The sequence below is a fragment of the Vulpes vulpes genome, chromosome 4, assembly GCF_048418805.1.
Source record: "Vulpes vulpes isolate BD-2025 chromosome 4, VulVul3, whole genome shotgun sequence".
Lineage (NCBI taxonomy): Eukaryota > Metazoa > Chordata > Mammalia > Carnivora > Canidae > Vulpes > Vulpes vulpes.
Window position 1 is genome coordinate 32,747,222 of NC_132783.1, and position 27,421 is coordinate 32,774,642.

At 36.4% G+C, this 27,421-nt stretch overlaps 1 protein-coding gene and 1 non-coding gene across 51 annotated transcripts in view; one reads left to right on the forward strand and one right to left on the reverse strand.

The window, feature by feature from the left end:
• The window catches only part of ANK2 (ankyrin 2), a 543,251-nt gene that overhangs the window by 271,488 nt on the left and 244,342 nt on the right, over positions 1 to 27,421 (reverse strand). The gene's annotated exons all lie outside the window — the stretch shown is intronic.
• Positions 14,258 to 14,363, forward strand: LOC112931034 (U6 spliceosomal RNA). Its single transcript, XR_003237254.1, has one exon. It is a non-coding gene; the product is annotated as a U6 spliceosomal RNA (small nuclear RNA).

The window sequence follows — 27,421 nt, forward strand, 5'->3', positions numbered from 1 at the left end:
AAATTGTAGTTTAATGGATATTTTTCTGTTTTACAGAAAGACAGGAAATATCCTTTATGCCAAGCCATACAACGTAGCATTAAACTAGAAGAATCTAACGCAGATTATAAATTCAAATATTGTGCAGGATTCTTTTTAATAAAAATAGAAATTGAAACAAAGTACAATTTGAGCACAAAAGATATTTTGAGTTCTCAGTTGTCAAATCCCTAGTTGGTATTTCTCTTAACCTCATTCTAGGCTAGATTACAATATTCATAATTAATATTAAAAATCATTTGCTAATATAGTCTCAAACTATACACTAATATGCATTAAGTCAGTTCTAGTCTTACGGACATTTGAGCAGTACAGTATGATCAGGTTTGGTTTTTTTTTTTTAAGATTTTATTTATTTGAGAAAGAAAGACAGTAAGTACCAGCAAGGGGAGGGCAGAGAGAGAGGGAAAATCAGGCTTCTTGCTGGCTCAACTTGAGTTCAGAACTGGTTCTCAATCCCAAGATCTTAAGATCATGAACTGAGCCAAAGGCAGAAGTTTAACTGATTGAGCTGCCCAGGCACCCAGGCATTTTGTTTAGTGTAAGAAAATTTCTCAATACAAAGGCAGAATCACTCTACAGTATTCAACTCTTAATATGGATATAAAATTTCTGAAGCATGTCCTAGAATATTATTATCTTTACAAAAATTGTTTTACAAACGGACCCTTCATGCTTATACCAATCCCAATTGGAAAAGTATTTGATTTGTGTTTGAAAACCTCAATGGTAAGCCTTAAAATGATTGAGTCTTGAAAAAGTCTCAAGATCCTGGGTCAATCATTAATTTTACTTCACATATCTGATCTTTTCAAAATCCCATCTTCCCGTGTTTCACTTAAAACTCCTTATTTTCAGCCCTCTCTGCATATGCCTCACTTCTGTCCCTGCTGCTTCCTAAACCATTGATAAAGTTTTGCCTGGTTCACAGTCTCTTCAACTTCCACACACTCACGATATTGGCCATTTGATATACACTTCCAAATTCTGCTAATCCTATCTTGAGGCAAAAAGGGATTGAGGAATTCCTTTCCAGTTTGCCAAAATGTAGGATCAATTCATTTCACATTTCATTTTAGATAACTGTGTCTACGCTTTGATGTTAAATTTAATCCCTAACTGGGTTGGTAAAATGTGTAGGACTTCAGAAGTGCTACCTACTGACAAGATTTACCTGTTTACCAACTGTTCATAATTCCACTGAATCGCCAAACCTCTCCTGAATTTGTTTCCACTCTACCTGCCTGCTGGGACACTGCTGTCATGTCCATTAGACTTTCTCAATTTGGGTGGATTATTACCTATTTCCTGGGGCCATTTTCTATGAACACCCCAATCATTGAGTATTTGGAGTCTAGCTACTTCCTATGTTTGCTGTTCATTGTCCTTAATTAGACACTGCCAGGAGGGGTCCCAAGACCCTATAACAGCACTCCTACTGTTGTTTTCTTTTTTAAGAAATTTTTTTTAGATTTGTTTATTTATTCATGAGAGACACAGAGAGAGAGGTAGAGACATAGGCAGAGAAAGAAGTAGGCTCCCTGTGGGGAGCCCGATGAAGAACTTGATCTCAGGATCCTAGGATCACAACCTGAGCCAAAAGCAGACGCTCAATCTCTGACTCACCCTGGCGTCCCACTCCAACTAGTCTTGAGTTAAGCTTGCTTCAAACTTATGTACTCCTTGCTTGTGACCTAAGTCCCTTACAGACCTAAGTCTGCAGCAGAAATAACCTACATGCCTTGAAATTTGCAGACCAGTGGCCTTGAAGAGTGAAGGACCAGACCTTCCCAGAAGATAAGCCCTGACTACAATCCAAACACAGCTGCCCCGGAGAATAGCATGTCTGTTCAGGATCATATCAACAAGCAACTAGCCTGGGTACCTGCATCTCCTGAACATAGGCCCCCTTCCCTTTTTCTGCATCTTCCCTCTTTAAGACCCTCCAGCCTCATCTAGGTGTAGAAGAGGGTCTTTGAATAGCAGTCTAAAATCTCCCCAGGCTGCTGGCTCTCTGGATAAAGCAACCTTTTCTTTCCTACCATCACTTGTCTCTTGAGTATTGATTTTCAAGCGGCAAGTAGCCAAACTTGAGCTCAGCTCAGAACTGGTTCTCTGTCCAGTAACAATACTACACTTTTACCAATATTAGGTTTTTCCACCCTCACCCATTATATTTTATTTTACTAAATTTATTTTATTTATTTTTGAAGGATTGTGGGGTTTCTTTTTTAAGATTTTATCTTATTAAGAGAGAGCACAAGCAGGGGGAGGGGCAAAGGGAGAGGGAGAAGCAGACTTCTTGCTGTGGGGCTCAATCTCAAGACCCTGAGATCATGGTGTGAGCCGAAGGCAGATGCTTAACTGACTGAGCCAGCCAGGCCTCTCTCTATTTTACTAATTTTAAGTAACAGACATACTTCACTTGCCGTCCTTTTTTTTTTTTTTTGATCCTATCTTCTCTTTCAATTATTTCTTAATTACACATTTTTCACAATTCTTTTCTTCAAAGCAACTGTCCAGATTTGTAAAGTTCTTAGTGTGATGAAGTCTGCCAAAATTCTTAAAAGAGCAAAAACTCCTTTCTTTTTCTACCCCTTTTCCCAACCCAGAATTCCCACCACGTCTCCATCAAAATCTCTGTTTCTCTGTCTCTCTGTCTCTGTCTCTCTCTCTCTCTTACACACACACACACACACACACACACACACACAGCATTTAACTTTGAAAAAAAAAAAGGATTGTGGTATTTCACTGAGGGAACAAGAACATTATTAAGTAGAGGTTATACTCCTAACTTAATATTGAAAAGAGAAACAGACTGGAGAATGATAATGTGGACAAAGAAGATTTACCCTTCAGCCTGTTCTAACACTATCAAATACTACAAAACCCCAGTTTTCCGAGATCATTGCTATTTTAAAAATTACTGCCTGGGTAAGCAGTTTGTGTGTCTTCAGAGGGAAAGAATGAGAGGCATGGAGGAAGAGTACAAAAAGAACAACTAATTTTTTTTAACTTGCTACAATTCAAATATTAGTCTTTTACTACAAAGCTAGGCTTATCTTCCTCTTGTTTTAGATTTAAATAAACATCTAGATTTTTTTTTAAAGATTTTACCTATTTATTCACGAAAGACATAGAGAGAGAGGCAGAGACACAGGCAGAGGGAGACACAGGCAGAGCCCGACATGGGACTCGATCCTGGGACTCCAGGATCCCGCCCTAGGCCGAAGGTGGTGCCAAACCACTGAGCCACCAGGGCTGCCCCTAAACATCTAGATTTACACGCATACTCCATTTCCTGAAAAATGACTAACGTATATACTCTATCAACTCCATATAGCTGACTTTTAAAACACTGACAATAAAAGCTTGTCCTCCTGAATGTTGATGAATCATTCAATGTACAAATAGTATTCGGTAATGCATTTCCAGAGATCCTAGGTGCTTCAAAAGTACTAAGCACATATTTCAGCTGGATTTTGCTTAGTGCTAAGCCGGATTCTCCATTATTTTAGCCACTTACAATAAATTCATGGTGATGTATACTAGAGCAACATTTGACTACTTTTCAAAAATTTAATATTTCCCTTTATTTCAAAAAATCACTAATATTTCCCTTTATTTCAAAAAATCATTTTCCACTTCGAAGAACTCTATAGTCTTAGATAACACTATTTTTAACAGTTGCTGTTTGGGATGCCTGGGTAGCTCAGTGGTTGAGCAACTGCCTTTGGCTCAGGTCGTGATCCTGGGGTCCTGGGATTGAGTCCCGCATTGGGCTCCCTGCAAGGAACCTGCTTCTCCCTCTGCCTATGTCTCTACCTCTCTCCGTGTCTCTGATGAATAAATAAATAAAATCTAAAAAAAAAAGCAGTATCACAGTATTTGTGTTTCACACTAAGGTCAATTGCATTTTATGTTATGGATTACAGCAATACAAAAAAGCCCCATTTGTGATTTAATTACACCAGGAGTAGACAAAACAAGGGTGTATTTACATGGGTTTGATGAAAAGTTCTCCTCGGGTCTCTACTGAATTTCAGACAATTCAGATATTAAACAGATATTTTATAATTGAATTTTCTAAGTAGATGAAGGCAAGTAACTTAGGTAAATGTAACAGGAAGGAAAAGTAATTCTGTGAAGAACAGAACAACGTAATTAGATGTTGCATGTCTGTTGTATTAACTTTTTCTTTTGTCCTCTACCTCCCCTCTCTCTGCAACATCCTTTTCTTTTTTCTTTTCTTTTTTTTAACATCCTTTTCTTTTGATCCAAAGAGGAGAAAACTTAGAAGTATAGGGGGAAATAATGTGAGATGTCAGTCAGGTATTCAACATTAAAGGATCGTACAAAATAGTTTCACCATCTTAAATATCTCCATGCTTCACCTATCACTCTTCCATCTCAGCACAGAAACCCTGACAAACACTGATCTTTCTATTATCTCTATACTGTTGCCTTTTCCAGAATGGCATATAGTTGGAATCAAATAGCATGAAGTCTTTTCAGTCTTGGTTCTTTCACTCAGCAATGTGCATTTAAAATTCTTCCATGTTCATAGCAGCAATGTCCACAATAGCCAAACTGTGTAAGGAGCCTCAGTGTCCATCAACAGATGAATGGATGAAGAAGACGTGGTCTATATACACAATGGAATATTACTCATCCATCAGAAAGGACAAATACCCCCCATTTGCTTCGATGCGTATGGAACTGGAGGGTATTATGCTGAGTGAAGTAAGTCAATTGGAGAAGGACAATCATGGTTTAACTCATCCGGGGATATATGAAATAGTGAAAGGGATTATAAGGGAAAGGAGGGGAACTGAGTGGGAAAAATTAGAGAGGGCGACAAACCATGAGAGACTCCTAACTCTGGGAAACGAACAAGGGGTAGTGGAAGGGGAGGTGGGCGGGGGGATGGGGTGACTGGGTGATGGGCACTGAGGAGGGCACTTGACAGGATGAGCACTGGGTGTTATACTATATGTTGGCAAATTGAACTACAATAAACAAATATATATATATATATATATATATATATATATATATATATATATAACTCTATATAACTCCTCTATGTCTTTTTCGTCACTTGAGAGTTCATTTCTTTTGATCACTGAATAGTGTTCCATTACACAGATCAACACAGTTCACTTATCCATTCACTTATTAAGGGACATCTTGATTGTTTCAGGTTTTGCATAATTATGATTAAAGCTGCTATAAACGTGCAGTTTTTGTGTGGACAGAAGTTTTCATCTCACTTGGGTGAATACCCAGGAACACAACTGCTGGATTGCATGGTAAAACTATGTTTAGCTTTGCTAAGAAACTGTCAAACTGACTTCCCAAGTGACCGTGCCACTGGCATTCCCACAGTAATAAATAAGGGTCCTTATTACTCCACATCTTTACCAGTATTTGATAGTATCAAGTTTTTGGGGTTTTTTTTTTGGATTTCAATAATTCCAATAGGTGTACAATGGTGTCTCGTTATTTTAACTTGCAATTCCTTAAATTTACTATGTCCAGCATATTTTAACATGTGTATTTGCCATCTTTCTATTTCTTTCCCCCAATATTTTTATACATTCCTTTTCTTGTCTTTTTGTATTAACTAAGCTTCCCCTGTGAGGCAGAATAAGAAAAGTGAGAGGGAACATTCTTGTCTCTTCTCAGTCTCAGGGGAAAGCATTTAATTTCTCACCATTTAATATAATGCTAGCTGTAGGTTTTTTGTATATGACCTTTTTTTTGGTATATGTTCATTATCAAGCTGAGTAAGTTTCCTCTATTGTTAGTTTGCTGTTATATATATATATATATGGTATATATATATATATATAGGTAATATATATATAATATATATATATATATATATATTAAAACTTGATATTGGGAGTGCCTGGCTGCCTTAGTAAGTGGAGCATGTGACTCTTGATCTTGAGGTTGTGAGTTTGAGCCCAATGTTGGGAGTAGAACTTACTTAAAAACAAAACAAAACAAAACAAAACTTGATATTGCACTTTGTCAAATGTTTTTTCTACATGTGATTTTTCTTCTTTACCTTGTTGGTCTAATTGATTTTTTTAATGTTGAACCTAACATGTCTATCTAGAATAAATGCCAGTCATGATGTACAAATCTTTCTTATACATTCTCTTTGCTAGTATTTTATTGAGAAGTTTCACATCTATTTTCATGACAGATATTGGTCTATAGCTTGGCTTTTTTGTTATTTCTTTATCTCATTTTGTTATCAAGGGAATGAATACTTGTCATCAAAGCATGCCATCTGACACAATTTGGTACAAAGAGCATAGTCAGGTAATTAATCACATCATATAGATAATTCTAGCACAGCACAGAGAATGAGTGTCTCACTTTAAGCTAATCCAATGAGATAAAAGGAAAAGGAAAAGTGCACTGGACAATTTTTTAAAGAATTAACAGACAACCTTAGCCAGAAGAGAAATTAAAGGAGTGGTAATAATTTGTCATACAGAGGACCAAATAAAATAGCCTATGATGGCCTTAAAAGCAATTAATACTGGTTTGGTCTAAGGTTGACTGGTAGGCTGGGTGTTCCAGAAATCTATTTGAATGGTACTGTGAAAAAATCCAATTGTCTTTCCTTAGTAGCTGTTCTCCTTTCTTGCTTTGAAAAATCACCATGATAATAATTGGACATGTGGTTGCATAGTAGAAGGCTATATTTTCCAGCCTCATCAGAAGCCAGGTGTGATCACATAACTCTGTGATGACCAATAGGATTTTTTAAAAAGTTGCTTGCAACTTTTGAAATTGTCCTTAAAGACAAAGCATGCCCTCCCTTTCTCCACTCTGCTGGACATAATGGTTAGATCTTGAGCCATCAGTTCAGGCTATGAGGTAGAAATCTCATGGTGAGAATGGCAGAGCAAAAGATAGGTGAACCCTAGATTCCTGACCCAGTCAAGTGCGTACCATACCAGCCCCAGATTATTCATGTCTCGATTTATTTGATGAGAGAGAAATGAACTTCCAACTCATTTAAGCCACTGTTGCTGTGGATCTTCACTGGTTCTAATGGCAAATCAATTATTTAATCAATTAATCCTAATTAATAAAGAGACCAGGGAGCCTTTTGGTAAAGAACTCATCCAAATGGAAAGAGGATCAAATCACAGGAGATTCATGTAGTAACAAGGTCTTCTTCATAAAACAGGAAGAGCTGGCTGCTGTCACAGACATTTAACTCCTTATCAGCTCCCAAATCTTCCTCATATTTGAACCTTATTCAAAGAATTAGGATGGATTTTGTAAGGCACTGGGACAAAGCAACATTACACCCTTCAACATAACATAATGGGGAATGAACTCCAATCAGATAACATGTATCTTTGGCACCGGAGTGCTGGTGACTCAGTGGAGCCTAGTGATAGAGGACTAGGCAGTGGAAGAAAAGGGACAATGTGTTCAGGCACTCTATGGCAGCTGATAAGATAGTTCACATGACTTGTTCATGAGCACACGTTAGACCCCACCTGGAGAGGCCCCCTCCAAAAAAGAAATACAAGAGTAGTGAATGGAACAAGAAGAGCTGGCTTTTCAGGAGATTGAGATGCTGATATGCATAAAAGAAGACATGTGACTATTAAACTAACTTTATTTGGATTCATGGCTGAAGAGACCTAAGAAAATTTGGACATCTGGATATGGTCTCCATCTGCCATTGCCTGAATTACACTTACCTAATACAAACCCACATGTACAAAAACCATAGAAGAACATAAATGTAAGCATACACAGACAATGAGAGGTACAGTAGAAATCTATTTAGATGAGATACTAGGCAAAAATAAATATTCCAGAGTTCCTGCCCTCAGCCAGAAATCAGAAGGAGAAAGGTATGTAGTGATGGTGGCCCGGAGGAGGTGAGTAGAAAAGTCTGAGAAAAAACCTAAGTGGGCTACAGATACTCATGCCTAACTCATAACTGGCCCTGACCAATCCAAGTATTTGAAGTTCTCTTTTTCCTATGCTGGAGGATTTAATTTTCTATAGACTAATTATTATTACACTTACAACCAGAAAAACACAATATCTGCTTTGCTTATTTTAACCTAGACCCTTTCCCTGGTTTCCCTCATTTTATTTATGATTCCTCTTTTCTACTGCTGTGGACAATAGAATAATAGAAATACTATCAAGAAAGGACATGCTAAAAAATAATCATTTAAAATCTGAATACTGAATACTGCTTGTCTTCCTGCCTGATACTAATCACAAGCAAATCTCCTGGTTACCTACGTTCATCATTAAAATCACTTCAAATTAACAATGCCATTGTTATGTAGATCATTGATGTTTACATATACAGGTACAATTTCAGAGTTCTTGGAGTATTTAACCAAAATTAAAAGCTGTAAGAAAAAAAAAACAGGTAATATAATAAAGATATATAGATATAGATAGATGATGATAGATAGATAGATAGATTTTATTTATTTGAGAGAGAGAATGAGTGAGAGAGAGAGAGCACAAGCTGGGGTGGAAGCAGAGGGAGAGGAAGAAGCAGACTCCCCACTGAGCAGGGAGACTGTGGGATCATGACCTGAGCTGAAGGCATGACCGAGCCACCCAGGCACCTCTAATAAATATATATATTGAGGAAGTATCAGCAGGGTAGAGAAAAGATAGCCAGAGAGAATTAAGTGTCTTCTCTTAGAAAATGAAAAGCAGTGTAATTCTTCCTCTATCAAAAAGTTGTGAGCAGCAATTTCATTAAAGCATCAGCTAGCATCAGAACACTTTTTCCATACGAGGGAATCCTGAGATTAGAGGAAAATAGTTCCCAAATCCCATCATGGATGTTCCATTTCACCAGCCCTGCCGATTAGTGCATAGGATCTTAGCTAACATGTGATGGCTCTTTGCTAAAATCTCACCTCTTTGAATCTCGCAGCAGTGCTATTCTTCAAAGACACCACTGGAGGCCAGTCATGCTACAGTTTATACTCCAGCCACACCCCGAATTTAAAAATGAATATATCTAATCTAGTTAGAAATCAGTGCTTTGTGACTAAACACAAATAAATGCAGACAAATCTCACTTTAATGTTAAAATTCAACTCAGTAGTAAAATTTTTGCTGGAGAAAAAATGGAATCTGGTTCTGATATCTCAAATACCATCATCCATCCAAAGATCACTAAATATGTTGATTCTCTCAATGTGGTGATGGCTTTTTGGCTTACATATATGTCAAAACATCCAACTGTACCCTACACTAAATATCTATATCAATCATATCTTTAAAAGTTGCTGAGAAATCGGGATCCCTGGGTGGCGCAGCGGTTTGGCGCCTGCCTTTGACCCAGGGCGCGATCCTGGAGACCCAGGATCGAATCCCACGTCAGGCTCCCGGTGCATGGAGCCTGTTTCTCCCTCTGCCTGTGTCTCTGCCTCTCTCTCTCTCTCTCTGTGACTATCATAAATAAAAAAAAAAAAAAAAAAAAAAAAGTTGCTGAGAAATAGAAGATAACTGAGATCCACTGCAGTTTTAACTTTATATTATATACGAGAGCAATACAGTGCTCTCCATGGCAATAAATTCTTTCTGGTCCTCTTGGTGCTGAAGTAATTGTTTTGAATACATAATCAAAGGTTTCCAGTTAAATGTCCAAACTTGTAAACTTTACATAAATGAGATTCCTTCAAGACCGTATCTTTTCTAATGACTTTAAGTCGTTGCCTCAAAGATAGGTTGATAAGTCTACTTTTTTACTAATCTAATGATTAAGCAAAATAGTATTCCTCTACTTTTTAAGAAACTATTCTTTTTAAATCACAGAGGAATTCAATAGGATATGACTTGCAGATATATTAGAATAAGCAGAGAAAATGACTTTGATTTGCAATTACTTCAATTCCAATTTAATTTAAATATTTATTTAATGTGGGGCACCTGGGTGGCTCAGTCAGTCAGGTGTCTACCTTTGGCTTAAGTCATGATTTCTGAGTCCTGGGTTTGAGCCCAGCATCCAGCTTCCCACTCAGTGAGGAGTCTGCTTCCCCCTCCCCCTCCTCTCTGCACCCTGCCCCCTCTCATGTGCACTCTCTGTCTCAAATAAATAAATTAAATCTTTAAGACACATACACACACACACACACACACACACACACACATTTATTTAGTATGTTGGCCATATGTTCACCAGGAAAATTTATCATCATTAATTGAAAAGAGAAACAAAAACAACCAAAAAGGAAGCTCAAGAAGTTCTATTCATTTATGAAAGTTTCATTATACACTTGGGTCCAACATAAACACTGGCTGAATTAATTATGAATTTGAGACAGATTTTCATCAAAGAAGAATCACAGTGAATTCCAAACACCTAAGTTCTTGTTATCATAGAGTTGACATTTTTGCTACAAGCTCTATTACTAAAAAAAGGAAGCAACAAATTTCAGTGAATTTTCAAATGAAGAACAATTAGGGTGAAGTCACTGTCTTTCATTCAGTGAAGATTTGTTGCATGCCTGTGATAATTCAGCCAGTGTGCTCACATAGTGCCTGGACAATAAGGTGATAGAAGAGAGGACAGAAGACTTTTATCTGAAGCTTCAATGAATGTGTCAATACTATTACATAATGAGCAGAATTTCAAAATAGCAAATTATTTCTTGTACAAATAATGAGTTTGGGACTAAATATAGAGAATTAAAGCATATATTTGTGGCTGAAACGGTAATTTAATAACCTGAAAGCTTATAGAGAATTAAAGCATATATTTGTGGCTGAAATGGTAATTTAATAACCTGAAAGATTTTCTAAAGCTTCTAAAAGTACCCAACCTAGTGTCACAAAACAGCAGCCATCTGAACACCTTATCACAAATTCGTATAGATTAAGATAACATATGCATAATAATTGGGTTTTGACAATTCTACAAAATCCATTACCCAGGCCTTTGGGAAATCCATTGGAGATTGGATGCATGTCTGACAGAGATAAGCCAAGAGATGGTAGAAGAGAATGATTAAGACCAGACATGGTGAAACACCTGGGTGGCTCAGCAATTGAGCATCCACCTTGGGCTTAGATCATGATCCTGCAGTCCTGGGATCGAGTCCCACATCGGTCTCCCCACAAGAGAGCCTGCTTCTCTCTCTGCCTGTGTCTCTGCTTCTCTGTGTCTCTCATGAATAAATAAATAAAATCTTTAAAAATATATATACACATATCTTTAAAAAAATAAGAGCAGACATGGAAATAAAACTGCCAGAAACAGTTTGTCTAGATTCTCTGTGAATCTAGACAAAGTTTTATTTCCTCCCTATGCTGCAATTTCCTCATCTATAAAGCTGGGCTGTCTAATAGGGATAAATTAGTTAATTAATGTGGAATTCTTAAAATATTGGCACATAATAAGCACTCAATAATGTTAGCTACTATTATTTAAAGCTAATTTGGACAATTTTCAAAATTATCCATGTTCATCTATTTCATCTCTTTGTTTCAGAAAGTTGAACTACCATCATTTGATAATTTTTCTTCCTAATCAATCTTAAAGTTGCCAGCTGGTGTGAAAATCATAACTTCACTCTGAGAAAAAGTTAACAATGATAAACACAATAAAATTCACAACCTTTAAAATATATATATAGATAAAGTGTTACATCTTATAAAGACCATACCAACCCAAAATTCGATCAAAGAATTGGACTACTCTTCAGTTTGCCTTAATTTCTGAGTTTGGAATTCAACGCAGTTTGGAGTTATAATTCTTCTTCTCCATTCTTTGAAGTAGTTTTACAGGAATATTTTTTATTTAAACTCAATTAACATATAACATATTACTGGTTTCAGAGGTAGAGGTCAGTAATTCATCAGTCTTATATAACATCCACTGCTCATTACATCATGTGCCCTCCTTAATGCCCATCAACCAGTTACAGAAATATTGAGAGAAGTCAAAATTTCAGGCTGTCTTGGACTGGATATCAATATAATGCTCCTAAAGATGCCTGATAAGCAGCATTTTAAGAGCAGCAGGTGCAATCTGTGCTAAAGTATTACTGCCCAAATCGGCTTTTATGGTATGGTTCGTAGACAGACCGAATCTGTATCACTTATTCAGAGCTTGATCAGGAGGCAGATACATGAACTCTTACGTTCATCTCTTCACTTTGCACCCTGACACCAGAGAGTCTCCACTCTTTGTCACTAATGTACCATTGATATGCCCAGTAGCAGCCCCCAGATTCTTTAGTTATTAAACATCAGGGAGTTTGGCTCTGTTCAGCCATAATTCTGTCACCATTTCAAACTCAATGCCTCACACAGGCAAGCAGCTTATGTGAGTATGGGAAGTAGGGTCATGGTGACCAGCTTATAAATCCTTTTTGACACATCAATACATTTTTTCAATTTGACCACAGTTGAAACACAATTTAACATTAATTCCAGGCATAAAATATAGTGATTCAATAACTGTATACATTATGCTATGCTCACAATTGTGCTATGCTCACCACCATTTGTCACCATGCAATGCTATTGCAATACCATTCACTATATTCCCTATGCTGTACCTTTTATTCTCATGACTTCTTCATTCCCTAATTGGAAATCTGCATCTCTGAAGGTTGTTAATTTTTAAGAACTTCTTCCTAAATAAAGTCCCAACATCTCACTCAGCCCTCCCTTAGAAAAGAAATCCCATATCTTTTTTGTAGCACCATTGCGGTTTCTCATTTTAGAACTCATTTTTGCACACTGCAACAATATTTTGAGATGCCAAAAGGAATTAGATTTTAGAAAGAGGAATTGGGATTGAGTTATCTGGCATTTCTGCATTAGGCAGGATGATCCCATGTCCATAATATGATTCCACAGACTTCTTGGTGTGGGAGTATCTGGGTCTAATACTATTAACTACCCAAAAGATGGCAAGACTTTGACTTCACACAACTTTTACTCGTTGCTTGATTCTACACACACAAGCAACAAAACATTTAATTTTTAAAAATCACATTTTATTACATTTCAAAAAACCAACAATGCTTCCGAGTCTTGAGGAAAATTTCTATGCCCTATGAACTAGATTTTGTTTCAAATCTCTCTTTCATTTATTTTTAATCTATTAAAAATGCCTTTCAACTATAAATCCCAGCATCTTCTATAAATCTTAATAACACCTTAGCTTACAGAGGGTTCTATTTATAGGCTTTCAAGGTACCTTCACACTCATTTTCTTCTTTCAAATAGCTCCTTCACAGTGATAAAGTAGGACAAAATTAGAAGACACATTTAAGAATCTAAATCTGCATTCTAACATTTTTAAATGCTTTGGTAATACTGCAACATAATACATCTTAAAAAGCAAAATCGGAAAAGAATAGTGGCTGATTAAGTTGGTCATAGAATATTTGCAATTCCTCCCACAAGAGATAAAATCTATTTTCCACCTGTTGAACCTGGGATGGCCTTATGACTTGCTTGGACTAAAAGAACGTGGTGAAGTGGCACCATGGGGCTTCTAGAGCCTAGTCCTTAAGACATCCTACAACTTCCATTTTCACCTTCTTGGAATGCTGTCCTGAGACTACACTATAAGAAAGCTAATGGAGTCTAGTGGAGCATGAGAGAATTTAAATTATTGTTGTTTTAAGCATTAAGTGTTGGGGTAGTTCATTACGCTGTGATAATTAACTATGAGAACTATAGCTGAGAAAGATCAAATGATGCATTTAAGCAGAACTGATAGGTGACACCATACATAGGAGAGCCAGAAAAGCCTGTATTCCAATTCGGGATACAGTCACCCAACTTCTCTGGGCCTCAGTTTACACATTTGTATAGTATGGTGCTAATTATGTCTGTGTAACAATTGTAGCAGGTCAATGAACTACTGTGTTCCACCAGCAGAGGTAAAGGCCCATATGCAGATAAATGTTAGTTTCCTTTCCAGATCAGGTCATTTGACTTCTGTTTCAGTGTCTTTTGGAGACATACAATGTTCTTCTTTTCTAAATACCGTTTTGTAAAAGATTAATATTCCGAGGTTTTTGAGCTTTGTTACATGAAATCCATTAAAACAAGACTATGATCATGCTTTTAGAACTGTGAGGCCAATTGTTCATGATGGTGTGCTTTAAATCCTTCCTTACACAGGTAAACACTTCCACTTTAAAATTATGTTTGAAAATAAAGGATGGTGCTTGCTTTGGCAGCACATATACTAAAATTGGAACGAACAGAGAAGATTAGCATGGCCCCTGCACAAGGATGACATGCAAATTCATGAAGCGTTCTGTATTTTTTATATGTTGGCATATCGAACTTCAATAAAAACAAATTAAAAATAAAAAAAATTTAAAAAAGAAAATGAAGCATGATGCTAATGCTAATACTAATGAAGGCCCTCTCACATAGCCAGAAAGGCGCCTATGAAAACTCCCAGTGACTCAATTGTGCCTCTCAGGGAGATGCCTCCTCCTCTGGAGAACTCCAGAGTCCCTGAGCTCTACACAGCCTGCAGTTCCCAAAACATTACTAGTTCGCCACAGTACTTATTATAATGAAGAGCATTAAGAGATAGCTGACACAGGAATTTATACATACCCAGTAAAAAAACATTCATGGTTTCTGATTTCTTATAGACAGCATATGATGCTATTCGGGGAATTCTAGAAGCACTTCAATCTTCAAAAAGAGGACCAATGAGGTTTTGCAGATGCCACCAACAATGCTGCCACCCAGCCAAGGTCACTCCACCCTGTTCTTGAACATTGCAGTCAAGGACAAGCCCTTAGGTTGCATCGCCTTCACACTATTTGCAAAGTTCCAAAGACTGCAGAAACCTTTTGCATTCCGAACACTGGGATTTGGTTATAAAGGTTCCACATTTCACGGAATTATTTGGGAATTTATGTGTCAAGGTGGTGATTTCACACACCATAATGGCACTAGTAGCAAGTCTATCCATGGGGAGAAATTTGCTGATGAGAACTTTATCCCAAAACATATAGGTCCTGGCATCTTGCCCACAGCAAATACTAAACCCAATACAAATGATTCCCAGTTTTTCACCTGCACTGCTAAGACTGTGGTTGATGGCAAGCATAAGGTCTTTGGCAAAGTGAAAGAGGATGTGAAGATTGTAGAAAACATGGAGCATTTTGGGTTCAAGAAAGTCAAGAACAGCAAGAAGTTCATCATTGCTCACTGTGGACAACTCAAATTTGACTGTGCTTTATCTTAATGACCAGACCAGACTTTCTATCTTTCCCTTTCTCTCCTACAGTCATGCAGCACTCCTAATAAACTGTTTCAGAAGATAAGAATTTATCTCTCTTAAAAGAAAATTAGATAAAGGTTTTTGTTTTCACATACAAAGTCAAAATTTGCAAACATGGATGACATCTAGGTAGGCAATCTATATTGCCCTGGGAATAATGAAAAAAAAAAAAACCCACAGAAATGTAAGTGCTACAGAAATCTATGAAAGATGAGGGCTGATACAATGAAACTAGGCATAAATAATCAACTAACATACATAATATTTATATACTTATGGAAAAAAATACATATAATAAGTGCCTCACAGTGGGTGTATGGACTTATTTCATTTAGGATAACTAGAGTCAGAACAGGGACAGAGTTAAAGAAAAGGATAAACTTTACAAATCAAGAAATATATGTAGGTCACTATACGTGAGGAAGTACATAATAAGTTCAAGTTCATTATGAATCTAACCATATTTATTTCATGCTGACTTTAGCACCTAGTATTTTTTATTACTTTTGTTTCCCAGTGTTAATGACTTTCTACTGAGCTGTCCTTTAAATATTTTTTTCTGAAGCCCAAATGTGGATATAATATTTTAGACTTATTTTACATTTTAAAAAGCAACACATGTCCACTTGAACTCTTACTCATCCTTCCAGAATCAATTCAAATATGACCTCCTCCAGAACACTTCTACACCACCCATTCTCCATCCTCCCCAAGGCTGTTAACCTCTCTTCCCAGGGCTTATAAGGCTCCCTTCTTTCTTCACCTTTATTAGACTATAAGAATTCTCAGCTTCCTCTCGGTCTGTATCTCATGAGACTGTGATCTTGAGTAAAGGGGCCTTGTCTTTTATCTCTGTACTGAACAATCTAGGCAATAAAAACTCAATAAAGAGGCAACGAATAAAGGATGAAAAGTCAATTGTACGAAATAAAGGCAGTTCTTGAAAATAGTAGAAATAGATCTGGGTTTGTTTAGAAATACATACATTGAAGCTACAGTTTTGATGACTTTCGCCTTGTGGATTAAAAGAAAAAACGCATAATATCTGTCCACTCTTGGAATTCTATCCTATAAATATTTAAAAGCCAATACACAAAATATGCCTGCACCAGCAAAATGAAAAAACCAGCAATGCTGATCTGTCATTTCAGTCACCTTGGTGATGCTCACATTATCTGCATCTGTGGTCATGTGTATAGATTGTACAAACTGAAAAATCTACAATAATGGTCCTTCCCGGTGTCTGGATAGGTATCACTATGGGTCACGAAAACAGCATCATAATGGCTACAGTTCTCACTCATCTAACCTTTATAATCCAAAGGCTTTTGAGATAGCCATTTAAATTCTATGAGTATCTTAAAACAAACAAACAAAAACTCCAACTCTGTATTATATTCCTTGTCCAAAAGGAGAGGTAAAAATACCTATTCTAACTTTCTCAAAGGGTCATCGAGGGGCCCAAGTGGCATAAAGACCTAGAAATACTTTGCAAAGTATATGAGGACATAGTTATTCTTAATCACAGTAATTTATTTTAGCATCATAGAATATTTATATAATCATTATAACACAAAAGGATGTGTTGTATATATCTTCTAAATAAAACTATCATTCTGCTTAGCAATTTTATTTAAGCTACTGCAGAAAGAGGGATTTTTATCTCTTCACTTAAAAATAATCACCAGAAGTAAAAAAGGGGAACAACTGTTCTGAATTTCTGAAATCTAAGAATATCTCCTTAATCATCTAAATGGGATTCTATTTCATGACATAGCAACCCCTCTAGTTCTAAAACCCTGCTAGTCCTAAACTTACTCAATTACAAATTAATAGTATTTAGTTTCTGGGTTTTTTTTTTTTTTTAGATTTATTTATATGAGAGAGAGAGAGAGTGAGTTGGAGAGGGAGCAGAGGGAGAGGGAGAGAGAATCCTCAAGCAGACTCCCCGCAGAGCACAGAGACCAATTCAGGCTGAACCCTGAGATCATGACCTGAGATCCTGACCTAAGCTAAAATCAAAAGTCAGAGGTGGGCAGCCCTGGTGGCGCAGCGGTTTAGCGCCGCCTGCAGCCCAGGGTGTGATCCTGGAGACCCTGGATCGATTCCTAAGTCAGGATCTCTGCATAGAACCTTTTTCTCCCTCTGCCCGTGTCTCTGCCTCTCTCTCTCTGTCTCTGTGTGTGTGTGTCTCTATGAATACATAAATAAAATCTTAAAAAAAAAAAAAGAGTCAGAGGCTTAACTGACTGAGCTACCCAGATGCCCCCTAGTTTCCATTTTTAAAAATAGCCTTGTTTTCCATACCATACTCTAAAAACAGTTTTCATTGTTGTTTGAAAATGGCAATCACATTCACTCTCTTAGTAGAGAAGTGAATCACCAAAAACTAATGCTGCCTTTTCATGAAAAAGTGTTGTTTTTGGAAAATGGTCACCCCCCTGAAGACCTCATTTTCTCACACCTTTTTCACTTGGTTAGACCACAAGATAGATTATGGAACCTAAGCGGAAGATTATATATATACATATATATATACCCCCTCCCAGGGTTGCACAATCCTCCTTTAGACCCCCTGCACCATCCTCCACATTCTCACCTCCTCATTTGGCAGGTGGATGACAACCCCGAGGGAGATCTCAGAAGCCCAATGTGAGAAGCAGAGTCTCTACCAACCGGAGTCTAAGCATATCAGCCATAACTCTCATATCAGTTAAACTTAGCATAAAATTTCAATATCCTTTGGAGATATAGTCTTAAGAAGAAAAAAAAAACCTTAAATGAATGGACTCAAAATACCAGATATACAAAATCAAATATTTCCAATTTGCTATTAGCTAGTTTCTTTAATGAGATTAAGATTTCTGGCTGCCTGTTGTCTAGATTTCCTGTTACCCAAGCAACACTAGCACTATCAATGAACGTATCTATGTTGCTGTTTTGACCTTCAATGCCTACAAGACTTTGCTTGGCTTAGAGAGTTTTATAGATTACACAGTGAGAGGAATAAATAGTAATCCTGCTTTTCCACTCCTTATAGCCATGGACCCTATTTGGGAATTGAGTTGAAAACCAGATGCAAGTAACTTGTGCTATCTAACTGCAAGAGGAATTGAGAAACTACAGAGACATGCATCGTGCTCTCAAGAAAGGGCAGAGGGCATGCATCTGAGAGTTGCCCGGACACATTCCTACCTTCCCGTGTGACTCCCAGACAAATTCTGTAGTTTTAAGCAAGACCACTTTTATAAAGCTGGCTCAACATTTATGGCAGAACTTATATGATATTTTATTTCAAGAAACATAACAATGAGCACTAAATATATAAAATGTAAAGAGAGAACAGGGAATAAAATACTGAGGCATTCTGCACATAATATTCATAAGATGCAAAGTATTTTAAGTCAGAACATTTAAACCATATTTTCTCTCCTTGCTTATATAATATTCACAACTGAAACAATTATCCACAACAGAGGAATAGTCTCATGTATGTTTCAAATACTGAAGGTGAATTGGTCTTATAATCAGTCCAATGGATAAAGTGGAAGAGGAAATTGTGCATTAAAGCTAAACATCTGGGCAGTCCGAGTGGCTCAGCGGTTTAGCGCTGCCTTCAGCCCAGGGCTTGATCCTGAAGACCTGGGATCGGGTCCCATGTCGGGCTCCCTGCAGGGAGCCTGCTTCTCCCTCTGCCTCTCTCTCTCTCTCATTCTCTGTGTGTCTCTCATGAGTAAATAAATAAAATCTTTAAAAAAAAAAGCTAAACATCTTTCATTAAGTTTTAATAATGATGGGCATTTCATCATTAATAGTGATATTAAATTAATTATTAACTAAATTAATAATATGTATAACTTCTTAAAAATCTAAAAATAAATGTAATCTTAATGAAATAAGAAGTAATGCATCCTAGTAGCAAATAAAGCTGAATTATTGTAGATATTTGCTGCATATTTAGATGCAAATTATAAATCATGCAAATTCAAATCCAAGTTAATAGAAAAAGTAAAATTTTTGTATATTACATATAGGTTTTCATGTATTTTTTTTAGCAAATATTTATTGAGGACTTGTGTAGAATGTAATGATTAAGTTCACTTAATTATAGGTAGAAAAGATTTCCTTGAAGAAAAAACATCTAAATGGAGACTTGACAGATGAGTGGCCAGTTGTGCTTGTTAATAATAAATAAACTTTCATCATCATTAAAAACACTTTATCACTTACCATGCAAATTTATTTGAAGTCTAAACTAACAACTATTAAGTATTCTCCACAAGTGATTTAAATAATTTCTTCAAGGGAAATTATTTCCCAAGGTGATTCTTATTTAGAGTCATATCATCAAAACACCTTGATTCTACAGCAAAAAAGCAAGGCAAGATTCTCCTAAGAATAATTGCCATGATAGCAAAAATTTCCCCAAGAATTGTCAGTGATAATGAATTTTTCAATTAAAAAACAGATCTTTCTTTCTATTAAATATTCATCTTCTGGGATGCCTGGGTGGCTCAGTGGTTGAGCATCTGCCTTGGGCTCAGGGCATGATCCTGGAGTCCCACATCAGGCTCCCTGCAGGGATCCTTTGCCTTCTGCCTTTGTCTCTCTTTCATGAATAAATAAATAAAATATTTTAAATAAATAAATAAATACTCAGCTTCTTACTACTTCATTGCTAAATAGTCCTACATGTCATGCTGCTAGGATCAAGATAGTTCAATTAGTGATTAATTTAAATTAAATGCAAGCCAGCTTTACTAATTGGGAGAAATGCCTCATCATTCTAGCTGGGCACCAAGGAATGTGTTACCCTGGAATGGAATCATCTTCTTTGAAGGAACTAATGACTATTTAGAAGTATACTCCTTTCAAACTTAAAAGCAATCAATGTCTACGGGAACTTCTCACTGATGTCAGTTAACATTGAGTTTTTAAATATAAAGTGGTGAGTGGTACTAGATACATGCAGTAAAATCTTATTAATGGGACTAATTAAAAGAAAAGACATTCTGGGGCATCTGGATGACTCAGTTAAGTATCTGCCTTCAGCTCAGTCATGATCTCAGGGTTCAGGAATGGAGTCCTGCCACATGCTCCCTGCTCAGCAGGGCATCTGCTTCTCCCTCTCTCTGCCTCTTGCCACCCCCTCCCTGCTCATGCATGCACACGTATGCTCTCTCTTTGTCTCAAATAAATAAATAAAATCTTTTAAAAAAAGATATTCTGAGTTAGTGAAAACTCTATATTGAGGTTTTTGTTTAAAGAAATTCAACTTCTTTATAGTAGACAAAATAAATTTCTGGAGTCTAATAAGAATAATATATATAAGTAATGCCTTTGAAGGACAGTTTGCTCATGTATTTTATAGGTTAAAATGTTTCCATACAATTTTGTCCGTATGGTCAATGCACAAATAATAGATCGTGTGGAGGTTACTACACTGTCCCTACTGGGGACTTTCCTGTGTCTTTTTCCTCTGTCCATCCACTCCCTTCCCATCTTTGCTATTTGCTCTTCAAAGCATCCCTGGTTTCATCTTCTTTCACCTCTCCTTTTACCTTTCTGTCGTAGAGAAACTGATTCTAAATATAGTCCTACAGAAACAAAGGTTTGATAAAGAAAACAAAATCAGCAGGTCACTCACTAACCAACAGGTGACAGGGCACAGATTAAGAAAAATGAGTGAAGCAGACCATGCCAGTTACAGATGTGACAGATTTTTCCAAGTAGCAGAATGCCTTGCTTTCCCTTTGAAGGGATTCTAATGACCTTGCAGATACTCATAGTAATTCCAGGCTTGAACATTCTAACACATAAGAGTATAAAGTCATGAGATTGGTTTTCCTGTGTAGCCTAGTCATAATTCATAATCATAAAAATTGGTCATGGCTCAATTTAGACAATGATCTTTAATTTGATTAAAATCTAAATCTTATAAATAGTAGAGTTTATATTAATTATATCGAGCATATATTCTCAAAACTATATGAAAAGTAGGCATACCAAACTGTGTACTTGATAAACAAAACCGCTTTCCAACAGTTTTAAAAGGCTCCCAGGAGCTTTGATTTTATTATTCCTGATTTTTATAGTCTTCTAGTGATAAAGAATAACAATGGAAAATACCACCATTCTAGGTTGACCGTGAAATGACAGATTGCTTTAAGAAATGAAAACGATTCCACTGCGATAACCACAAATAAATCTCTTCCTTAGGAGAGTAGTATCAACAGTTTTGCTCTAGAGATAATCTTAAAGTCCAGCTAACCCATTGGCAGGTTCATCATTCTCCAAAGTCATGAAGGACCATACTTAGGTTAATTAGAACTACAGCCTCCAGAAGCAAGACATTAAGAATGTTGGGCTTGCAACTGGCTCTACTCTCTTAAATTAATAGTTAAAACAGCTTTGAGTTTTCATCTTTGGTTATGTTTGAGTATTTTTGCTTTATTATATTTTGGATATTTGTGGTACACTGAGGGAAAGTCAATTAAGACAAGGACTCATGCAATTGAAATATTTATTTCACCTAATCAGATCATTTTCAATAATGACACAATGATTCAGATTAATGAGAAAGAAAGTCAACATATGTTTAAAAGAAATACAGTTATAGGGGCACCTGGGTGGTTCAGTGGTCGAGTGTCTGCCTTCAGCCCAGGGCATGATCCCAGGGTCCTGGGATCGACTCCCACATCAGGCTCCTGCAGGGAGCCTGCTTCTCCCTCTGTCTATGTCTCTGCCTCTCTCTGTGTCTCTCATGAATAAACAAATAGAAATCTTTAAATAAATAAAAGAAAATACAGTTATAATTATATTCAAGGTGACTCCTTTAAAAAACATTTTTTGAAATGTGCCAAGCAGTGTGCTGAGCAGTAAGAGACCTAAAGCAAACAAAGCATTTTCCTGTCAAGTATCGAATAATCTAAAAGAAAAAAACAAACATAAAAAACAAGTAAATACAATTTAAAGATGTGGATTTTAAAACTTCAAGAAACAGTGTAAGTAGACAAAAAGCACTGGTAGCTACTTCTTGATGTATCACCCTAGGGACCTAATCTAGAAAACTGGAATCATCTTTACACCCAGTCTATACTTGTTGATTTTACCTCTTAAATTTTTCTTGAATCCTTCTAATCCCTGACTACTAATGCTCTCATTAAAGAAATCCCCATGTGTCATCTGGATTTTAATAACTTCCTTACATGTCTCCCTGCCTGCAGTCCACATACCTGCCAACATGATCTTTCCATGATTATTATTACCATAACTCCCTGCCTTCATCAAAACTCCATTACCTACAGGACAATGAATTTTGGTTTTTAAGGCTTTAAAAATACGTGGTGCTGACTCAAGTTTCTTTCCTTACCAGGCTCCAGAAAAAAAAAAAAGTCATAGAATGATCTAGGTAGGGTGTCAGGGAAGGTATAATCAGTAAGGTAGAAAGAGAATCAGAACAGTATACTCTCCATTGTAAAATACATCAATAATATTTCTCCTTTCTCAAAAAGGCAGGAATACTGTTCTATAAATTCAGTAATAAAACAGCTAAAGAAAACAGCAGGATGGGTTCACAGCTGGGCATTTTTCTATTTTGACAAAGAAAAGGAAAATGTCCATCTACCACAAAATTAATAAGCTCTTTGAAGGCAAAAGAAATAAGTGCTGACAACTCTTTGGGACATAAGCTTAATTTTAGAAAGAGAACACATAATCCATTGCGTCTAGCTGTTGCCTCGAAACGGCTGTCACCCCTAAATCATTAGTAACTCAGTACTTCAGTTCACTTGACCTTATTTCCCCAGACACCACTGCTACTATTGACCAAGCAGCATTCAATATGTTCATACGATAATGTCATAAACAATCCTCAGCAATTCCGCCTTCTGGAAGTGCTGCTCCTGCCAATGACATCACAGCTTGTCAGCTCAATATGTCACTGGCATATGGGTTCACTTTAAGTGGTGATAATAAATAGCATCAGGCCATCCAGTTGCACTCCATTTTGAGATCACATTAAAAAGCGGCATGAGTCCTGGGCAAAGCAGGAAGACTGCTGCTATTTTACTGTCTCTTTAGCATCACTATATAAAAGGAAAAGAAAAAAAATGTGAAAAAGGTGAATATTATCATGTAACACTGCAGTTTAGAAACCTTTACCTTACAATATTTTATAGGAGATAATCCGAGAAAGTCATTATGATTCCTATTTTAAAGATAAATAAACTGAAGTGCAATGGAGTTTCCCAAGGTCACCCAATAGGATGTGGCCCTTGTTTTGTCTTCAAATTTTACGTATTTATCATATGAACAGAAGAAGATAGAACCATCCTCAGTGGTGTCTGCTTTTTTATGCAGGCATATTCAAGATATCCGAGCAGGCTCACTCTTGAGAATCTTGGACTCAGGCTGTTGTTCTGTGCGACAGCATGGTTGGCCAGCTGCTGGTTTTGATTCAGTAGCTAGTTGTAAAAAGTGAACGCTTGCATAGAAGCAAAGTAAAACAGCCTTCCTTGGGGACAGCTTGAACTCAATAAATAGTCCATTAGTTTAAGGCAGCAGATATGCACAGAGATACAGATAGAACTCACAAAAGCATGGTTTCTTTCTGCCTTTACTAATTGGATAGAATTCCTTTCAGTGGTTACTGGTTAATAGGACTGGGCAGATGGCTAATAGAACTGAAGGACACTAAATGTTCACTTAGCCCATCTACCTGGGTTTTTTTGTTTATTCTGTTTTGTTTTGTTTATTAAGTAAGCTCTCAGCCCAACTCCACGACCCAACCTGGAGATCAAGAATCGAATGCTCTACAGACTGACCCAGCCAGGAGCACCCCATCTACCTGTTCTTAAGCAGAGCTACCCATAAAACAACACAGATTTTTGAAGTTATATTTCTTTAAAAATTTTTCCTAATTTTAAAAGTAATATTAGATCATTGAAGGGATTTTGCATTATACAAGAAGTTATAAAGAAAAAAAAGTTTAAATCATCTGCAATTCAATACTCCAGATTTGATCAATGTTGCACTTTCACTTTGACATGTTTCCATCTGAATTTTTAATGTATATATATATATTTTTTTTAATTTTCAAAATTAACTTTCTTATACCTGTTCTTTTTCTCTTTACATTGTATGATGGGAATCTTTGTATGTTATTTTTGGAAAATACTAATTTAAATGGCTGTCTTTTCCTCTCATATGGATATGCCATGATATGTTTACTCATGTTTCTACAGGTCAATAGTCAAGTCTATTATGCTATTGATAAATGATGCTACAATACCTACTTATACAAATCTTGCAAGTTTCTAATTATTTCCTGAGACAAATTCCTAGTGAGGGAATTACTAAAATCCCCGATACTTCAGATTTTATGATTTTTATTGCAACACTGACAAGTTGTTTTCAAGAAAGCACCAGTAATATAAAAAATATATAATATATATTATATAATATTAAAAAGGATCCTTTACGTTCAACTTTAAATATTATGCTTGTATTTATGTTTTAATTTTGTAAAGATTTTATTTATTTACTCAAGAGAGACATGTAGAGAGAGGCAGAGACACAGGCAGAGGAAGAAGCAGGTTCCCCGTGGGGAGCCCAATGTGGGATTCGATCCCAGGACCCCAGAAGCACAACCTGAGCCAAAGGCAGATGCTCAACCACTGAGCCACCCAGGCATCCCATGTTTTACTTTGGTAATACAGAAGTATATATTTCTAAAATATATTTTATTCTTAAAGACATATAGAGAATGAGATTTGACAACCTCCCATGCATGACAAAACCCTGCATGACCGATTGGAGATAAACTGTGTGGAATATAACAAAGTCTAAAATGTTGTAAACACTTAGTGCTGTTGTTTGATGCAACATAAAGTTAGGAACAAGAGATAAAGTAATACGAAACATAAAGGATATTTAATCATCTTCTGGTCATACCATAAATCCTCAAATAGAAGTAACAAAAGTCAATAATATTTTTCTCCCTTATTTGTCAGATAGATCTCAAATTTGTCAACCTCAATATTTAAATTTCTATATCTCCACATATATTAGAAATTCTCTTAGCTCCATTTTACATGGGAATGAAATGAAGTCATTGGCTAGTCATAATTGCAAATATTCACTGCTAAACTGAGCATGAGAAATGGTACAAACTCCACACTCTTCCAAAATTAAAAGTTCCTGATTTTGATCCATGTAGCAGATTTACAACAGGACAATTGTCTTCCAATATTTCTCAGTCCACTGAAGCACCTCACAATACACATCACTTATTTTCTTTTTATCCTTCCCTCTCACCTCCTTCCCTTCCTTCTTCCTTTCTTCCTATAATGGTAAGTAACTAAGAAAAACAAACAAAACAACAAAAACAAAAAAAAAAACAACTTCCCAGCACCAGTAAAGTCAGATATTAATTTATAGGTTTCTTGTAAAAAAAAAAAAAAACTGACTTACTTCCTAGAAAAATGCAACATGATCAATAATTAAATATAATGGATTGCATATTTCAATGCTTAGAATATGAAATCCTACAGTGAATACAAAATCATTTTCTAATATCTCCTTCAGAAAGCTTGCCTGATTAAGTGGATCAATCTACAATTTACCAGGCTTGGTAACATACTAGCAATTGGGATTTAAATAATACTGATATTGGAGGAAAGTTAGCAATTTCTAAGAACATAATGCCTTAGAGCAATGTCTTTTCAAAATGTGATATTCTTAGCACCAACAACAGAATTTCCTGGGATGCTTATTTCAGTGCAGATTCCTGAGCCTTTCTCCAAGTTACTGAATCAGAATCTCAGTAGGGTTTGGAATATCTTTTCTGATCAACATTCTCAGATCTTCTTTTGCACACTGAAGTTCAAGAAAGGCAGATAATTTCTGCTAACTAAAGCATATTACACGGGGAATCCCTGGGTGGCTCAGCGGTTTAGCACCTGCCTTTGGCCCAGGGCATGATCCTGGAGTCCCGGGATTGAGTCCCGCATCAGGCTCCTTGCATGGAGCCTGCTTCTCCCTCTGCCTGTGTCTCTGCCTCTCTCTCTCTCTCTCTGTTTCTCATAAATAAATAAATAAAATCTTAAAAAAAAAATAAAGCATATTATAGCTCTTGTTGCTAACTATCAACCTAAAGGTATTTCACTAGATCACTAAATTAATACTATTTGGGAAAAGAAATATTTTCACAATTATTGGTAAATACACTGTCTTTTCTTGAATCAGAGGCACTGTTGGGAAATAGCCATCCATAAAATATTCTGCTATTTTGCAAAAGTTCTCTGAATCACTATTTACAGTTGTTTAATTCAGATTAACGAGGTAAATAATGGGTAAGCACCCAAGCTAGACCCTCTTCCTGTGTGCCGCAGGTTTACTCTGGCATCCATGTTTCCATGGATAGAGTTTTCCAGCCCCTTCCCTTTCTTTCCCATCTGCCATATGCCACCCAAACCCATGTGCAGTGGGATGGCAGGAAGACAACATCTTAGAATAAAATTGCTTTTCAGAGGTGATTTTGAGGACATTCATTTGAAAAGCACAGGAAATATTGCCAATGTCTAAAGTGAAAAGATCCTTATTCAAGAGAAGGAGATTGGAACTGTAGAGGAATACCAAGACAAAGTCATGGGAATTTCAATGTGTTCATCAAACTTAAGTAAATTATTACATGGAGATATATAGTATGACGAATATACAAAGCTAACTGATTGAATGAGACTGTTGCCTGTCAATACTATTCATTGTTCACACAGTCCAATAGAAATTTAATCCATTAAAACATATATCTATTTCTCTGCTTCCCCCAACTGATTATGGCTAATTACGTAATAGTAATTTAGATACTAAAGTAGTGTTTCTCAGACTCTGGTGTCCATATAAAAATCTTTTTTAAATGCAGATTTTGATTCATTAGGTCTGGAGTAGAACCCAAGATTCTACATTCTAACAAACTACAGATGATCCCAATGCTGATGATCTGTGGACCACATACTTTCAATTGCAAGGTACTAAAGTACTTTTTTTAATTTTTTTTTAAGATTTTATTTATTTATTCAT